The following is a 17837-nucleotide window of genomic DNA, read 5'->3' as shown; positions in this document are numbered from 1 at the left end:
AGCTCAGTTTTCAGTGTGAGCTCTTCTTGTGGTCACTATTCTCAAAAGTTTCTTCAGTTATTTGGTGGACCCATACCACACAAAGTATTCCGAATATTTACTCAGAGAAAGCAGCTTTCTTTGCTGCACACTGAAATCATGTGGCCGTCCACCAAACGAACTGCCTGGAAGGGGATAGGATGGAGGGACTGTGCTGGTTTTAAATCTAGTTGTAATCTTCCCTGCTTTAATTAAATGCTGTAGAGACTAGTGGGGCGACTCGGATATCTGAACATCTAATGTGACTTTAGGCACTCTAGGGTATTTCTCCTGGCCTGGCGCCACCACTCTTAAAGGGTATAGGTTTCCCGGTGGTCTGGTGTCACATCTGCTAGTCCCATGTGGATGTTGTGGCTGTATCTTGGAAACATCTAAAAATAACACTTGGTACCTGTGTTTAGCTCTCTTCCATCAGTGTTGGTAAAAATTTCAAGGAACAACTTTTTTCTGCCTGTTAACCTAGAAGCCTTCATAACCAATGGACCTTTCCTCAAACCTCAGTTGTCTTTTCACCTCCTTGCCTCAGTGTTTGTCTATGTGTTTAAAGCCAAAACCTTTAGGTGTCAGTAAGTAAATACACCCAGATGTCAGTGTGTGGATTCAGTCTGAGATTATTTGACTCTCATGAAGACGTAATTTCATTGCTATAAGACTCTAAAATTGCTCTGAAATGAAGATCTCGGAGTAATCTATAATAATGTTCCATGGATTCAACACTGCAAATATGCAGGTGCGTAAGTGTATGAATAGTGTGCCTTCAAAGATAGATACTTATGGGACTGCAAGTGCTGTAAACCTTAATATTTTTGTTGTTGGCGGGGTCAAGATTTTTATTATGCATTAAATAGTTTCTAGGCTGCTGAGAAAAGTAGTGTTTGATTGTTTGCTTTCTTTCCTATTCCTGGCCCACAGTGTCATACCCATTTTAATGAAATGCTATGCCTCTGCTATCATGAAGGCAAAATGAGTAAGGTAGTGAATGGATTGGTATGGTGAGATAATTTTTTTTTTCCTAGTTTCCCACTGTCCTTTAGCACAGTACTTCCAAACAAATCGGAACACTATGCGACAGCTTTGTAATAAATCTGATGTTCTAAAGAAACAAAAGAAAACATCTCCAGAGGTTTCCAGCTTTGGAAAAATACTTGTCATGTGAAAAGCAAAGTCATTTCCTAGCAAAAAGTACTTATATCTCTATGCTTTCCAATCCTCTGTTATTCACCAAAACACTCGGGTATATATTTAAGTCCTCTTGATTTCAAGATTCCCATGTGTCCTGAATTAAGCTGCTTTATTATAATTATTATCATCATTCATAAAGAGTGTTTTGGACTTTGATAAACGGGCTATAGTTGGGAAACCACCTTAGAATAGAAAATATGACAACCATCTTGAGCTGCAGAAAGAATGATTAGTGTGGATATTAAGAGAAAGTGCAGCCTCTGAAAAGCAGTCACATCAAGGGTGCAAATCTGGGTAAAGATTCATGGAGTCTCTAAATGTCATTGATCTTGGTATCTGAATGCCTATCTCAAATGAAGGTGATATAAGCTACTTGGTCAGTAAGCACTGAGTTTCTATTAAAACTCTTTGTATGTGGGTGCATATAAATGATCTACATAGATTCAGTTGTTTATTATTTTTAGTAAGCATTTAATTTTTTAAATACCTTTCCAGGAGGGAAGGCATGCAGTGGAAGGAGAGGAGGGTTTTTTTTAAGCATATATTCCTTTTTTCTTAGTTTTTTCTACGTCCAAGAGACTGACAGGAACATAGTTGGCTGTTTTTAAGAATCAAGCAATAAACGGAGCTTTAAGCCTAGAAATAAATAATTAGAAACCTTCCCTCCAGCTCAGCAACTCATGCCCATCTCTGTAGTAACCAGCACTTCAAATGATGTTTAATCCAGGTTATTGCACTGCTGAAAAGCAAACATCCTTCCCTTTGGAGTGCATCAAATGCTGGTTGCAGTTGTAGTTAACGTGTCTGATTTCAGAGGGTGTTAAGCTTGTGTGCTTATTTTTACCTTTTTTTCTTTGTCTAAAAATCAGCCAGTACTTTGTATATGGGTCAAAATATATTCTATTCACCAGTAGGTACATTGAAAAGCAAAAAGTCTTACGACAGCGTGTTACAACACTATAATGAAATGGGTAAATGCTACTATAATTTGTGCTTTCTAAATAGTTGAAATTGTGTTTGAGGATTGTAATCAAACGCTGCTTTGTGGTGTGACAAACCACCGGCCGTGGGGCTGAGTGTGTTTCCAGGGGCTGGATGTAGCTTGGGTGGGAGGTGGCAGCAGAACCTGCAGCACCGCGGTCGGGGCTGGGCAGCGGGGCAGGACACCGGCTTGAAAAACCAGGTCTGGTACCTGGCGAAATGCAGTCGTGAGAAATCATAACCGTTCCTTGTGACCTATAAAGCGCTCGGAAAGAGAGATCTGCTCATACTGACTTGTGCTGGTCAGTAAAACTTGTGGAAGAGTTTCTCAAATTCATCTGCTCGCGTATGAGCAACGCCAGGGTTGGCCTCAGAGATCCAGAGGGCACTTGTATGTTTGCTTTACCTGTGCACTTTACCCTGATTATGTGACTTTTCCAAATGGTATTTATATTTTAAGCAACACGAGATTGCGGCTGGGTCTTTGAAGGATGTGAGCGGTGGCGTGCGCGCAAGGGTCAGCACATGCTTTGCTGTTCCTCGCTGGACGTGCTCCACACCAGCCCGGGCTGGTGCCAGCTGTTTCAGCCATGCCTTCCTAATCTTCTGACATGGTAGCTGCTGGGCACATCTGGCAGGGTGTGCAAACACGCCAGCGTCTGACCGGCCGTCTCTTGTGCTGGCGATACTGTGGGGCGCTTCCTTTGCCAGAGAAGCCCTGGACGAAGGAGAACGCGTGAATGCGGAGCCGGCCGTCCCGTCGGGGCGCTAAAAAGCGGATTGGGGTTTGATATTTTAAGGTGCCAGTTGTGCTGGGGGGCAAGGTGGAGCTGGGAACTCCTAACAGGAAAGCTGTAATGCCTCTAGATGTCTGCTCTGACGTGTGTATTTACCGCTGAATGCGGTATACTTAGGATGCTCTGTCAACGTGAAATTTTATTCTCCACGTGCCAGTAAATATTTTAACCTTTAATTATTCATATTATTTTATTGTTTTATGGGTTCCGTATTCCTGAAACAGCAATCCTTTTTTAAATCTCTCATCCACTTAGAAGAAGTTGTCTTTACGTATGAATTTCTGTTTCCCATGAGGATAATAAGGAGACAGCTTTTGCCACCCATGATATATGGAAATAAATGAATGTGATGGATGTAGAGAGGCATCTCACTTTTTTTTTTTTTTTTAAATTTTTAAAATCTTTCAGTTTCTTGGTAGGGTGAGAAGTGGCTCTACTGTTCCATTTTAGCCTCTTGTGGCATCTGGGAAATGAGAATGAGGGGAAACCTAACCCCTATGCTTAGACTGACAACGAGGTGTGAAAACAGGCTTCTGGTATGTAGATGCCATGACTCTCTTTCATGAAGCTTGAAGGCGGACTTACAGCAGCACCCAAATGTGTCACACTGAAATAAAATTAAAAAAAAAAAAAAGCCTGCTTCCTCAGTATTTGACTGTTCATTTCTCTTTTTCCTTTGCCCTTCTTTGTGTTTAAAAAATTAATTTTATTATTTTCTTTCTCTGTATAAAACACTGGCTTATTTGGACAATGTTATTTTCTTACAGTCAAATGTTGTATTATCTTTTTTTTCTTTGATTTTAAAATTTTAAAAACCGTGCTGTGAAATTAATCTGAAAAGCAGTAGGTAGATTAAGAAGGAAAACTCTTTTTAACACAAGTAATGGAGCTCCCAGGAGCAGAGCGATTGGAAGCAGGGGGAAGCGCGCAGGCGAGAAGGAATAAGTCTCTTTATGACGTTTAACACTTAAAAGCCTTTCTGCATGGGGCACGAGTAAACTGCCAGCTGTCTTTAATGGTCAGGAAGAATTATTCCCCTTTCCTTGAGTCATTTGAGTATATCTTTACATTAGCAAGTTTTTTTTCCTGTTTCTTCTCCTTATACCTCCAAAGTGAACACTGCTTAGGACCACTTCATGCAGTGTGGGGATCACTGTGCTGATCCAGAGTAGTGTTACGCTAGTTGTAAAGAGACTGTTTGGGACTGGGGCTGGGGGAAAACATGTCTTTGAATGTCTGTGGTTATTGTGGGGTTTTTTTGTCTTTGTTTTTTGTGTTTTGTTTTTTAAATCTTGAGTGGTAGAAGCTGTGTGGGTGAAACATACATGTAGGTGGAAGCGAAAGGGAACGTACCAAAACCCCTTTTTTACTCCCCTAAGACTTTTAGGAGGCTTATTTTCCCTGAGTTTGAGTTTTGCCCATGACTTTTTGTGTATATGTATGATGCTGTGTGTATTTTCTGCCTTTTTCTGCCTGTGGTAGTGCTCAGTTGCAGGAAGTGTAAGCTTTTATGCAGTGTTTATCCACTTAGAAGTTTCTGTTTGTGTGTGTTTTGCTGGATGTGATTTTTTGGAGCAAAGATAGGAGTAAACTCGGATCTGATGGGGAATTGAGCCCTCTGTCCGTGTCCCCCAGCAAGTTACCACCCCATGCCTAGCAGAGGTGAGAGAAGCATGCTGTGCTGTCCTAAATAAACTTTCTTGCTGTGTTCAGAGAGGCTGATTGCTTTCATTGATAGAGCCGTAAATGAGACAAACCAGCCTGCTTTAAAGCCTCTGTGGCTAATGAATCAGTCAGTATGTTTTGATCTGTCCTATATAGTTTACCACTTCAGCTACTCTTGACTATAAAGATCTGAACTTACACCATTATGTGGCAAACGCTTTTAATTTGGTTATTGTTATTTGATCCTGTAGTTGTTACTTAAAGAAGCCAACAGAAGGAGCCCAGCTAGGTAGTCCCTTTCTTTCTGTGCTTTTGTGTATCTATACCTGCTGTCCTGGTGTCTCCTTTCCTTTTGCATAGATCACAACGTCTGCACACATCTGATCCCCCATAGAACTGGTGTCCAGGTAAAGTTTCGCTGCCGTACCTTGTCACGGAGCTCAAAACAGTGAAGTGAATAAACAACGGCTGTATTGATCGAGGCAGCATGCAAAGGAAAACAGTGACTTTAGGACAGGGGATCACTAAGCGTAAGGATTTGTCACCTGGAAGAATCAGGCTATGTGTGAGTGTGACTGGGGGCATGTTTTGGGTTAGCGTTTTTCTGCCTTATTGTCACGTGGCATTGTGTACTGCCTACACAATGCAAGGCTGGTTGGAGTACCTCGTGGCAAGCTGGACCCAGGTTCTCTGGTACGGGGGATTTTGCGCTTGGAAAACTCACCCTTGAAATAGTGATCTGAGGAAACAAACAAACCAGCTTGCCTCATGGCCCCTCCTTGCCCCCTCTCCAGCCCTGGTCTCCTGCATGGAATTGGTTTCTCTTGTTCTGTTTCTTATCTTCCTCCCATGTATCTTCAACTAAAAGAAATAAAATGATTATGTACATACTTTTGCTTTCTCTTTTTAGGCTGTTTTTACTCATTCTACTTCATTATCAGTATGTTTTCTTTGTTTCCCTCTATGTCTTTTTCTGTACTTTATCCTACTTTCTTTTCGTGCTCCTTTTTTGTCCCCAAGGCCCTTCACACACCCACTCCTTGGGTTGTTGGGTCACAAGCCAAAGGTAGAGGGTGTAGGAATTATCCCAGGGTTAACCCTGTGTCTCGTAAATCTGTATGCAAACTATAACTTGCCTCCACTAAAAACTTCCAGACTTGATTTAAAAAATAGTTGGTCATGAACACTATCCTGGCCCTTGGTAAGTTGTTCTAGTGGCCGGTGATCTTTGCTGAAGTACATGGCTTGTGGCCTTAATTTTTTTAGTTTCATCCAGAAGCTGATGGCTCTCGTTTACCAAACTTTAGTTCCAGCAGCTGAGGTTTAATCTGCCGTAAAACTTTCTTCCATGCAGGGACTTAGACTGTGATCAAGTTTGTGGTTTTATTTTTTTTCCTTTAAACTGGAAACAGCTGTCCTTGTTGAGTCTCCTGCTGAAGACTTGTCTTCTGGTGGTTAAAATTGTTTGTGAAGCTCTTCCGTGCACACTTTTCAGTCTGTGTACATAATCCTTGAACTACCAAAGGCAGAACTGGATACGGGTATGTGGATGCATGACAAGCCTGTCTCCTGTTTGTATCAGCCCCTCACTACAGCAACTACCCTGTTTCTTTCTCCCTTTTCACCCCATTGCTTCTCGAGCACCTCCCTGCATCTTCAACATCTTTGTTCGCTCTCATTTCTTCTCCTGCCTCTCCTATGGAATTCCCTTTACCTGCTCTGCTTCCCATTGCTCAAGGACTGTCCCAGCTTCTGATGATGTGCGTATTTTCCTCTTCACCATTTCCCGAGGACCTAACTTTTATACCTTTGAGTAGAGGGACTGACTGGTTTGAAAGCCATTGAGCAAATACTGGAAGACTGTTAGTATGGTTCTACTCTTCAGGCTGGCTTCGGAGGAAGCAATGATCCTGAGTCACGAGCCTCACCAGGCTTGGGAATGAGTTATGTACGTAGACACTCCCTTTTGTTTTCAGTGGCTCAGTATTTAGAATTTTAAAAAGCTACCTCTTTGCTTTTCCAGGTGCCTGTCAAGGCTTTTGCAGGGAAAGTAGACCTTTTGGTCACTTGGAAGAAAAACAGTGGAAAAAAACCAACACGGCTTGTACACAGGAATCAATATTATTAAAAGCTTGATAGGCAGAGTGTAATAGTTTTATTTGTACTACAACAGTAAGGCCCCATTTGCTTTAAGCCTTATAATTTGCAGGACTTGAAATATGTCTTGGAGGCTGTTGATTTCTCAATTCACAAAGGTAACACTGGAAGATATTTGAGGAGAGCAAGTGGGGGGTTTTTTCCACCCTTCAATTTGACAGTTGGACTAAGCCTTTTCTGGGGAAGACTGTCACTTGCCTTGGAAAGGTCATTCCTGTATTCAAATAACAGTACGCAAGAACAGAAAACTCTTTCAGAGCAGGTGTCCAGAGATGCAATAGGAGATACCTGCTTGTCTCTTACTATACCTGTCATCACAGAAATCTGGTGAACGAGTCTCCAGTTGCCAGCAGGAGAAAGAAGTTACAGCGAACAATAAATAAGAAGCCCACAGGGAGCACCTGAGGCATTATCTTTCACACAGACTGAAAGCTCTTTTCTGCTGTGCAGAAAAAAGAATAAATAAGTAAAACTTTAGTATGCCACTGGTGGGACACATGTGAAGCATTAGGAAAAATTAAAAGATCGGGTTACTTGCAGTTCTTGCTGAAGTTAGATACTTATCTTTATGCTGACAGAATTGAGAGCAGGTTTTATTTACTTTTCAAAGAAAGGAGAGGATCTGCCAGTCTGGCATAGGAATACAAACCCACTTTTGTTCCTCAAAGTCTAAAATTGCGTGGTGAAATAGATTGTATTATGTGAAAATCCCTTGGAGCATATGTACGTTTGTGGTTGTAATTTTTCATTATGTGGTTCTTTGCCTTTGCATGGAAAGTACATCAGTCCTGGAGGTGGGTTATTACCAGTCATTGAAAATGTTGCAGGTGGGAAGACTGTAGTAGTCCAGCAGTAAGCTAGTGATTCATTGAACAAAAATGTGAAATGCAGTTTTGTTCCATAAGATTTCTCTGTCCCATTAAGGCAGCTTGGAAATGAAGGCCATCAAGCTGAAGCTGGCTTGTACCTTTTATTATGAGTCTAATGTAACTGATCTGTGACCTGGCTGGAGGGGCAGGAGGATGCTGATCAAATCTTCGTAACCGAAAAAAGCCAGTTAGAGAACAGTGCTTGTTTATCAAACTTCCTCTTCCAGGCAAGAGTACCTGGGAGCTTTACTGTGTGTGATGAGTAAAAAATTCAGCTTGTGCAGGTTGTTTTTTAATAGTGGTGCTAGATTTTCATATGAAGTACTGATAATACATTTTAGATAAGGGCTTGTTCCACATAAATACTCCTGTGCAGGCATATATTTGCATAAAGTTTTTCATAAAAGTGAAATAATCCAGAACATGACCACGTGATGGCTTTGACCTACCTCTCTTTGAATCAATACACTTGCATGGCAGCTTGGCTTTGCAAGATTAGCAAACTGTGGGCACTTCTCTTACCTGCTGTTTGGTCTCTGTGCCCTGCGATTCACTTTCCAGTGTGTTGTAGGAAGCTTTTCTAAGGATACCAGATTTCTGCAAATGTGAGCTCAGATACTGGTTCCTGTGATTCTTCTATCCTTTCCATTTCCATTTTTGGGTTGCTGTCAGACAGCAAGGTGGAACCATTGCTTGGTGGCATGATCCTGAGAATCATTAAGATGTTTAACCCGCAGCACGCGTGTGTGTGATTGCGCAGCCTGGTTGCTCAGGCTGTTCAGCTGCTGTGCCTGCTCGGCTGATCTGGGTGGAGGAAGAAATCGAACTGCTGCTTTTGGATGCCCTTACCCTGCAGCAGCCTCTCCTGGAGATGTTTTTGCATATGGAAATGAGCATTGGCGTGATCGGTGGAGATAGCTGCCCAGGACAAGGGCAGCTGCCGGCGGGGGCACAGCCTCTGCGTGCTGAAGGTCAGCTTGGCAGCACTGGTGCTGGTCCAGAGCTCTGCGTGGGAGCACACGGCTGTGATGGTTGCCCTCTGCCTGGCTGGCTGTGCAGCCACAGCTGCCTGGGAAATTGCTGTGTATCACTGCTCCTGATCCGTTGCTTCCCAGTACAGCATCTGCTTTTCATGTAAAGAGCTGCTTGGCAGTAGGCTGAAGGGCATTAGTGTAACAGCAGCTCCAAGAGTGTCTTGGGGTCACTGGTAGTTGAGCCTTCCCTTTCCCAACCAGGCTTCCTGGTGTGCCAGTAGAGAATTGCCCTTAATCTTTTTGGAAATTCACTACCTAGCAGAGGCCCATGATGTCAGGATCCTTAAACTCATTCCAGCATCTTTGTCAACGAGAAGAGAACTACTTCTATAGAAAGACATTTTTTCCGATGGTTGCTCTGGGCAATGGCTTGCTTGCCATTCCCGTGACTTCAGCGTTCCCCAAGCAGTGTTTTTCTAAGGCAGACTGGCAGCCTGGAGGATTGTAGGGAGAGCGTTTGTGGCAAGGCTTGGCGCTGCAGTCTTGAGGGCTGCTTTTTGAGTGCTTGAGCTTGTCAGTGAGGGGAGTGGGAAGGGGGAAAGGTGGCAGCCTCATTTAGCAGAAGAGGTGCAGTAACCTCTGCAACACACTGAAGAGGCAGGAATCCATTGGACTGTATGGTGGCTCTGCCTGGGGCTTTGCACTCCTGTTCTAGTCTGAGGGTTTTTAAAGTTTTTATAAAATAATATAGAAAACACTTAGAGTTCATTTTGCATTTAATCTTATGAAAGGTTACTGAGTGAAGTTAACAATGCAAACCTTAAGCCAGTGGACCTCAAGCTGCTGTAAAAACTATACTCAAATTAGAACAGGTTTCATAAAATACAGATGTAGATATGTCACAAGGTCATTGCTTTTGCATGCACATGATTGACACTATCCTTAAGAGGACTGCATTGATATAGGTTTCCCTTGATCTTTGCCATGTGATAGAGAGTGTTTTCTGTCTTGCTGTTACTTGCACGTGCAGTAGCAAAAGCCTTGGGTTTTGCTGTTCCAGCATTTTGGAGTTGGAAATCCTCTGGATTTCTGAAGGGAATGTGCTTGTTCCTTATGTGCTGTAGGATGTGCTTGGCTGGGGATGATGATTTTGGCCAAGAACACTGCACCAAAATGTTTTCCACACTATGGGCTGCTCCTGCATCAAACTCAGCAGCTGTTTCCTCACGTTGCTATCTTCTGCAGCGCTGTCCTCTGCCAATTCTCTCTTCTCTCCCTAAGGAGAATGCACACTGGTGAGCTGATTTCATCAGCCCAGTGATTAGCTCTGCTCAAATTAGTCCCTTCCCCAGGCTTCAGAGTATTGTCCAAACATGAACAGGAATGAATGGTACTAAGGTATTAGTGTACATCTCTGGTCAGGTTTTATCCTCAGTGTTTCTGAGGGTCCTGTTATCCCATTTGGAGGTGGAGCCATTTCTGTCCCCTTTTGCAGGCAGCTGCCAGATCTGCTTAGTCCATTCCCTACACTGACCTTTTTGATTCCTTTCGTCCCTGCCCCCCAATTTGGCTGTTCCCTGTTGTCTGCTACTTGAACCCCCTAGAGGAGAAGTGAACTGCCTGATAAAGAGATTTTTTCCTTTTGGTCTGCAGCTGTTTCTTCCCTCTTTGGGGAGCAAACACTGAGGTCCACCAGAGGATTTATATATAGGTGGGGATAATGTGAGTGTGTGTGAGATCTGGTATCTCTCAGATTTCAGTGACTGATAAATGCTCTTGGTCAGCATGCACATCTAGTGTGGGAGCTGGGAAAGCACAGAAATAGAACAAGAAATTACTGAAAAATTATTCCAGTCTCTAGAAATAATGATAAAGATTTGGGGTCCGTCCCCCACCCCCCAGTTAAAATATTGTTCCTCACCTCCCTTGGTTTTGGAGAGCCCTTACAATCTCCTAATATCAGGGTGAGCCTGGATGTGAGCAAACATTCCCTCCATACCTTAATATCTCCTTTATGTAGGATTTAGGTACCCATCCAGAATCATGGAGAACGGGAAGGGTCAGGGCAGTAGACATTTTCTGTGCACGTCTGTAGCTGAGTCCTTGTGTGGGAGGCTGGTGATGGTTCAGAGCAAGGCAGAAAGGGACCATGTTTGGGAATTAGCGGGTCGATCAGCAAAGCACTCGTGGGGTTATCTGCTGGAGTGCTCTGACTGCTGTGGGACTCAAGAGGACAATTCTGTAAGAAAGGTCCAAAAAAATTATTATAAGGACTGAAGCCCTTGTCATCCACCCTGCTTAGCTGTTGGCTTGCCCCCTGACTTGTTTTGGACCAAGCTTGGCCTTCTGGCCTTTCTTCTAGCAGCATTGGTCTAGTTGTAGAGTAGTGCCTCAAGTAGCAGTGGCTGCATTGCCGGCAGGGTATGTGCCAAAATGGAGTCCTACCCTTGCCTTAAACTCTTCTTGTGGCTTGTGAATCAGCACAAAGTCCACTGAAGAAGAAATAGGCTTCTACAGCAATTTGCCCTGAGCCCATGGGATTCAGATCCTGAGAGGCTGATTAATACTAGCTCTGTGTTTGATAACCTCTGGGTTTTTGAATGTCATGTTTGGAGGAGAAAGGGGGAAAATACACCCATGTGAAATGTTCAGACTCAGGATATTGCTCAAACTGGAAATCAAAGGACTATATGGTATGCTTTTCTGTCCTTATCAGTTGTTCAAATAAATGTGCTAATCCCTGTTTTTTCTAGTAGTTGTGGTGATTATAACCACAATAACAAAGGTACATATTGTAGGGAAGGGGAGATTGAAACGGCATCTGTCCATCAGATACCTGAAGCAAAAATTTATTAAGACAAACAAAAACCGCAAGCAACAGAACTGTACTGCAGTATGGCACGTAATACTCATAATGTTTTTTAGCAGAAGTCGTCTCTTCCCCACGGTGCCAATGCTGGGCTTTGGCTGGGATTTTGGAGCTGCGCTCTGTGGATTCTTCTCTAGGGGGGAGAGAATCTCTTTGCCAGGGGAGTCGTGGCTGGCCATGTCCGCATTAACCGCGCGTGCAGTGCAGTAGGAGCAGGGCAGGAGATGTGATTTCAGTTTTACTTGCTTTGTCCGCTTAACGTTCTTTGAATTTGAGTGAGCCTGCTCCCTAGACTGACCGTCCTCCCTCTGCATGTGCTGCAGAGCTCTCCGAAGGAAAGCTGTTCCACTAACCCCTGCTCTTTGGACTGTTGCTCCAGGAAGTGTCAAACTGTCCTCTCCCCTGTTTTGCTGCCCTCAGTAGCGTCTGTGTAAGCCTCTTGTGGGAACAAACTTTATTTCTCTTCCTGCTCGCTTGAGTGACCTATGCAACCTGCTGCCTGGATCCCCTTTTGACTCTTGAGATTAGTGATGTCGGGAGATGGATGTTTTTCACCATCAGCTGCTCCAGGAGCACACCCAAAAGACCAGACTCTCACCTTCCTGGACATCCTGTTGTTTGGGGAAGAAGGCAGAAGTAAGAGCTTTCTCTGAAGTTTTGCAGTTGCTTTTTCTCTGGCCTTGGTGGTGAAGCCTGGTCCAGGAGGATGCCATTGTTCTGGAGACATGAAATGACCAGCAGTGGGCACAGAGCGTTCGTGTGTGAAGAGGCAGGGTCAAGGCCTTCTGCCATCAGATGGTACAGCATCTCTGCTGCCACCGAATGAAATTTTAGCAGCCCAGACCTTGCGCAAAAGAGTGACTGTCATCTGTAAAGTCTCATGACCCTCAGTTCCTACCACTAGTGGTGAGCTGATGTGGGGTGAGCAAGTCCAGTGTGGGTATAGTTATGATCAAGGTTTCCAAGGCTATCTTCCAAACCTTTTACCTTTGTGTAGTGAGAGTTATCAACAAGATAACCTGGGCCTTTGCGTTCTGCGGATCTCCAGGCAGTGTGAGCAGTATTGATTTCAGCCTGGTGCCTGGCCCAGGACTGGTGTTAAGTAAACGGTGGGGGCAGCCCTTTGTTAGTCCTGCTGGCTTCAGACCATGAAAGGGTATTTCCAGGCCATGGCCTCCTATCTTGCCTTACTAAGGTGGAATGTGCTGCCTGGTTCTGCCTGCACAAGAGGTGACGCATAAATATACCTGGAGCCCTCTGAGTCACAGGTGGCTGCTGTGGACACTAAGCATGTGGGTGAACCTTTTCTGAGGCTGTAATTTCAGCCTCCCACATCTGCTTCAGAAGGTTGGAGCGCCCAGCATGGCACTCATCTAGGACGCTTATCACCGAGGAAAACCACTGTGATCAGTGGCTGGGAGCAGACAGAGCAGAATGGGGGAACAAAACTACGTGCCATGACTTATTAGTGTGTGAACATGTCTGTGCTGAATAAAAAGCACTCTGTGCACTCTGTTCCTGGTGGCACTCAAATCAACCACCCCTTTTTGTCCCTTTTGATTAGTCTTGACAGCATTTTTGCTGGGCCTCCAACCTTTAGAGGCTTCCTCGTGTCCAGGTTTGTGCCTGTGACCGCTGTCACGTTCCTTTGAGGACACCTCATGGGACAGAGTGATTTGCCATTCAGAGGAGGGGGACTGGGCTTGAGGGGCAGAGTCACTTTGCTTTGCTGGGGTGGGGAAGGGAAGGCAAGGCAGGTTTGGTTAATATCTGTATTAGCTGCTGCCATCTCAGGGGAAGAGGTTGGTGAGGGAAGGCAGCGGTGCCTAGAATTTTTAGGATGAGAATAGCCAAGGAATATAACAAACCACACAGGTGTCCTGTATCCCAAGTGTGCTTTTGAGGGATTAGCCCAGGATTATTTTTATTAATGTTAACCAGAAGGGCAGAGACCTCTTCTAGAGTTGTGATAACGGAAGGAGTCTTGTCAGCCATCGGTATATGGAGCCTGTTGTTATGCTGTGTCTTCTTGGCCCAACTTAAATACTTAGGCAGAAGCTCTGTGGACTGGGGGGGATGTGTCATCTGTCAGTGGGCTGACAGCCTTCCCCTCACTCCTGCACTGCTGTACCCGCTGGTGTCTGTGATCATGAGGTGGGGACCCTGGATGGAGATGAAGGACTCTGCAGGAGCTGCCACCTCGCACAGCTCTCTGCCCATCTGGCATTGAGCTGAACCAAAACCCTTTGTTGGGCCTGCTTTGAGTCCTTGTGCCAGCCCAGGGTCTCCCTCCTCTCTTCTCTCCTCCTCCCCTCTTAAGTACCCCCTCAGACTAGAGGTGCTGCAGTGGGTTGTCCTGCTACTGCGTACGTTCCCCCCCGCCTTCAGAAACTTCAGGATAAGATGCTGGGGGTTGGTAAAGAGGGGCTGTCTTTGCCTCTGAGACCTCCTCTACATCAGAGGACCTTATGGAGGAGAGGAAAACAAGCTGTTTGGTCCTTGCTGTATGCATATAATGCAGGGCTCCGACTAGTTTCCTCAGGTTTGTGAAGACAGATTTCTGCAGCGTAGTGGGAGCAGCAGCAGGAGATGGAAGGCAGTATAAGCCGATGGACCCACTTTTGCTCCTCCTGTAAGGGATGGGTGAAGTTGAACTCTGAATAGCGTATCCTACCATGCATGGTAATTACCTCTTTGCTGTCGCCAGTGCTGTAGTGCAGGAATCTGTCCTGCGACCTGCTCACATTTGCAGCGGAGGAAGGCAGAGAAGTGCAGGGGGAAGGGGAGAACCAGAGAGTGAAAAGGAAGGAAAAGGGCTCTGCCCAAAATGTTGATCCCTTGGGGTTTGTTTTGTTTTGTTTTGTTTTCTGGCCTGTGTTGAAGGAAGAACTAGTTGGGAATATCTGGTGGCCTTTTAGGGCATCCCATCAGTAACTGTTGTGAATCTGCTCTATGCCACACAACAGCCCACCTGGATCAAGGGGTCACCTAGGCTCGTGTGCTTTGGGGTTGTGCTGCTATGCTGGGGAAGGAGGGAGACATAGTCAGGGCCTTTGTGGGCTGTGTTAGCAGAATATTCTGTGTGCAGGTGTGCTTGGTCAGCAGGACTGAGCAAGGCTTTTGTACAGGGCAAGGAGTGGAGAGATGCTTTCTAGTTTAGCTGCTTGCTGTGGTATGAGCAACAGCAATCTTCTGCCCTTGTGGAATGGCTTTTAAAGGCATGACAGCCTTCCCAGTCAGACCGCTGTTGTTTGTTTGTCTCTCTGCAGACAGACCCAAAATCAGTGCTCTGTAATTCAGCTTGAAGACTCATGCGCATACATCCTCCTTCCCTAGCAACGGGTATAGAAAAGCAATGCACTTACCTGGGTTGGAATCAGAGGTGTTAATGCAGTAGGTTGCTGGCTGGATGTGTCCTTGTGAGTTTTGTGTTCGTGGCCCGTGTTAAGGAACTAGCTCATATTTGCAGGATATCTGCATGGGTCTGCTCAGAGAAGCACATCAGACAGCTCTAGTGCTGAGAAGGTATGTGAGCAGCTCTGTGTCTGTAATTACAAATGGGTTATACCTAGCTGCACATTGGCCTTTTGGTGCACAGGTTGTATGTGTTCAGCTTGACACCCAAGCACTTACAAAAACCATAAAACAGCTTAATTGGGGCATTAAGTAATATAGTAGAAGGGAAGATTGCCAGAGGCAAAACCCATTTCATTCACAGTGTATGTTTCTGGACAAACTTTTCTTGACATGCTTATTCTGGAATCTAATCCATTTTGAAAAAGGTATTATCCAATTCATAAAAGGTAGATAAATTGTCTGAAAGAATTGTCATGTGAACTCAATGGCTTTTAATCTAGGAAATAAGAGTAAATTGGATATGCTGTCCCTTTTCCCACAGATATACTTCTCTTAAGCAAACACTGACTTTCTTTTGGTTAGTGTATGTAGTTTTTGTTTTGTTTTTAATAACCAGAGAGGATATACAGCATTTGATTTCTCTCTTTCTAAGGTTTTGGATGCTTCTGTTGCCTTGCTTTGGGGTACTTTACAATGATAAAGAAACTATTTTTGGTAGTAAAGGAGGAGCTGGCAACAGTGAGAGAATTTCCCTTTTTTGTGAATTTTATGTGGCTACGAGGAGAGGATTCTTGAATTCAAACTAGCTATTTCTTTGTCTTTAGTTTTCTACAGAAAACTAAAATGAAATCACAGCTGCATGGGAAACATTTTAATCAGTAGGGAAAAAATATTTCAAAACTGGATAGGAGAGTTAGGTGGGTTTGCTCAGTTAAAAGCCTTCAGAGCAGCTTGTTTTAAAATGGCGTAAAATTAACCTGAAGTCTTGTTGGCTTCCATAGTGCAATAGTGATGCAGTGCAAGGTCTTCAAAGACAAATATACAAGGATCAGTCTGAGGTAATTGAGGCACATGTATTTTTAACTGGGAAAGCCTATAATTTTTTGAAAATCCATACTTTTACCTTGTGGCAAGTTGCAGACTCGGGTGATTTGCACTGTATGAAAGTAATAACAACCTGCCACTGACCAAACTTACTCATCTGATAATCAGTGCGTGTGCTGAGATGTTTCTGGTATAGTTTCATACTCTCGAGTCCCTCAACTGTCTGTTGTTTACCCTGGGATTGGAGAGCTGTCAATGTGTAGGTAATGCCAGTTGGAAAAATACTTGGAGGGTATGGCTGAGTGATGAGACATGTCTGTCTTGTAGGTAGGGAATACCTGGAAGGAAGACTGAGTCCTTCAAGGTCAGAGGAGAGAGAAGTTTCAAGTTTATATACAGAGGTACGTATTATCTTTCCCCATTCCTACCCCAACTTTTGCTCTTTTGATGAGTACGTCAAGAGATCTAGCAAATGCAAATGCAAAAAAATCTAATGCAAAAATCTAAAATAACTGTGGGTAGATAACAGGTATCTTTCTAGAGCAGGAAACTGAAATAAGTTTAGCTTCAAAATACAAGTTTTCTTCCCAATTTTGTGGATATAAGACCCTGTCTTAAACTACTTTCTCTTTCTCTTTTAATGAAAGTTTACTACAACTAGGAGAAGCTTCCTTGACACAGCTCTGCTTTTTCTGTCTGACGTTATCTCTTCCCACACAAATAACCCACACCTTTGATAATCTGTATCCTGTCCTTGAAAATAAGTCTTCAGATAATTTGCATAAGATCAGAGGCACAAGGTTATTGGGGTAAATAGGTTGGAGATAATGGGTCAAGAAGTCCTGAGGAAAGAGAATAAGAGATAAATAGTCTTTTATTGCCTGAATATTTGTATGACCTGAGCTATTGCTTTTGCTGCTGACTTGAGGTTTTGTTGAAGTATGGTGTGTCCTGGAGTTGGAGGTGGTGGGTTTGTTTTAACAGCTTACCCACAAGGTGTCTTGATTTTTGGGGGAGGTGGGTGGCAGTTAAAGGTGGCAATTTTTAAGCATGAGTCTGAAGTTTTGCATCTAAGCAGAATTACAAAAAGATTATGCTGAGAAATTTGCTTTCTGGGTTGGTTGGTTTGTTTGCGTTTTGGTTTGGTTTGGGTTTTTTTTAAGACCTCTTTGAAACGGAGGAAACATTCTTCTTGTGTACACTCATAACCCTTAGACTTGTATGGTTGAACGGGTGGTGTGATGTACTTGTTGCAGAGCTCGTGTAGCTAGGATTCGTAAAGCAGACTTCCCAGTAGAATTTATTTTCTGGTAATGCTTCATCAGAGATCATGCTTTTTTTTTAGATAGACATAAAGGAATAAATATAGAACAACTCAGGTGCTAAAAATAACCACTTGCATTGACGTCTACTTTTTTTTTTTTTTAAAAAGAGACCTTTTGGATATTTAGCAAGATGCTTCATATCTGCTCAGAGTCATTTTGGCTGCAGTGATTTTGAAGGAGAGACAAGTCAGCTGATCTTAGAAAATAGCTTGTCTTGGTTTGATTTAAGAGTGCAATGTGGGAATAGAGCAGATGCCGAGGAAGAGACTTTATGTGGGTAATGGAATGAGAAGTTGGTTTAATTACTGCAGCTGTAGAAGCTGGGCATTTACAATCTTAGAGATTAGAAAACTGCTCAGCTCTTGTGTTTATGGGAGAAAAAAAAGATACTAAACACCTCAATCAAACCCTAGGATATATAATGGATCTCACTGAAAAGATGGTCCCTTGATAGGAAAGCTGCTTGCACTGAATGGCTTCAGTTACAGTCCAGGATATAGTAATTCTGGCATCCTTTTAAGTGTGAGATGAGGGAATGAATAATCTTCCAAAAGATCTCTAATCTTAGAAGATGAGAT

The 17837-nt window shown here is 43.7% G+C and overlaps 1 protein-coding gene across 4 annotated transcripts in view; it reads left to right on the top strand.

Annotated features, from left to right (window-relative positions):
* The window catches only part of AGPAT3 (1-acylglycerol-3-phosphate O-acyltransferase 3), a 97867-nt gene that overhangs the window by 15144 nt on the left and 64886 nt on the right, over nt 1-17837 (top strand). For 2 of the 4 annotated variants that reach the window (XM_069785016.1, XM_069785015.1), the window contains exon 2: nt 16262-16335. The exons of the other annotated variants lie outside the window; for them this stretch is intronic. The gene's annotated coding sequence lies outside the window, so the exon portion shown is untranslated. The remainder of the gene's footprint in view (nt 1-16261; nt 16336-17837) is intronic. 4 annotated transcript variants of the gene reach the window in all.

This window comes from Haliaeetus albicilla, chromosome 6 (genome assembly GCF_947461875.1).
Source record: "Haliaeetus albicilla chromosome 6, bHalAlb1.1, whole genome shotgun sequence".
In the NCBI taxonomy this organism is placed as follows: domain Eukaryota; kingdom Metazoa; phylum Chordata; class Aves; order Accipitriformes; family Accipitridae; genus Haliaeetus; species Haliaeetus albicilla.
Note: the sequence above shows the minus strand (reverse complement) of the source record. Positions and strands in the feature narration are given on the sequence as shown.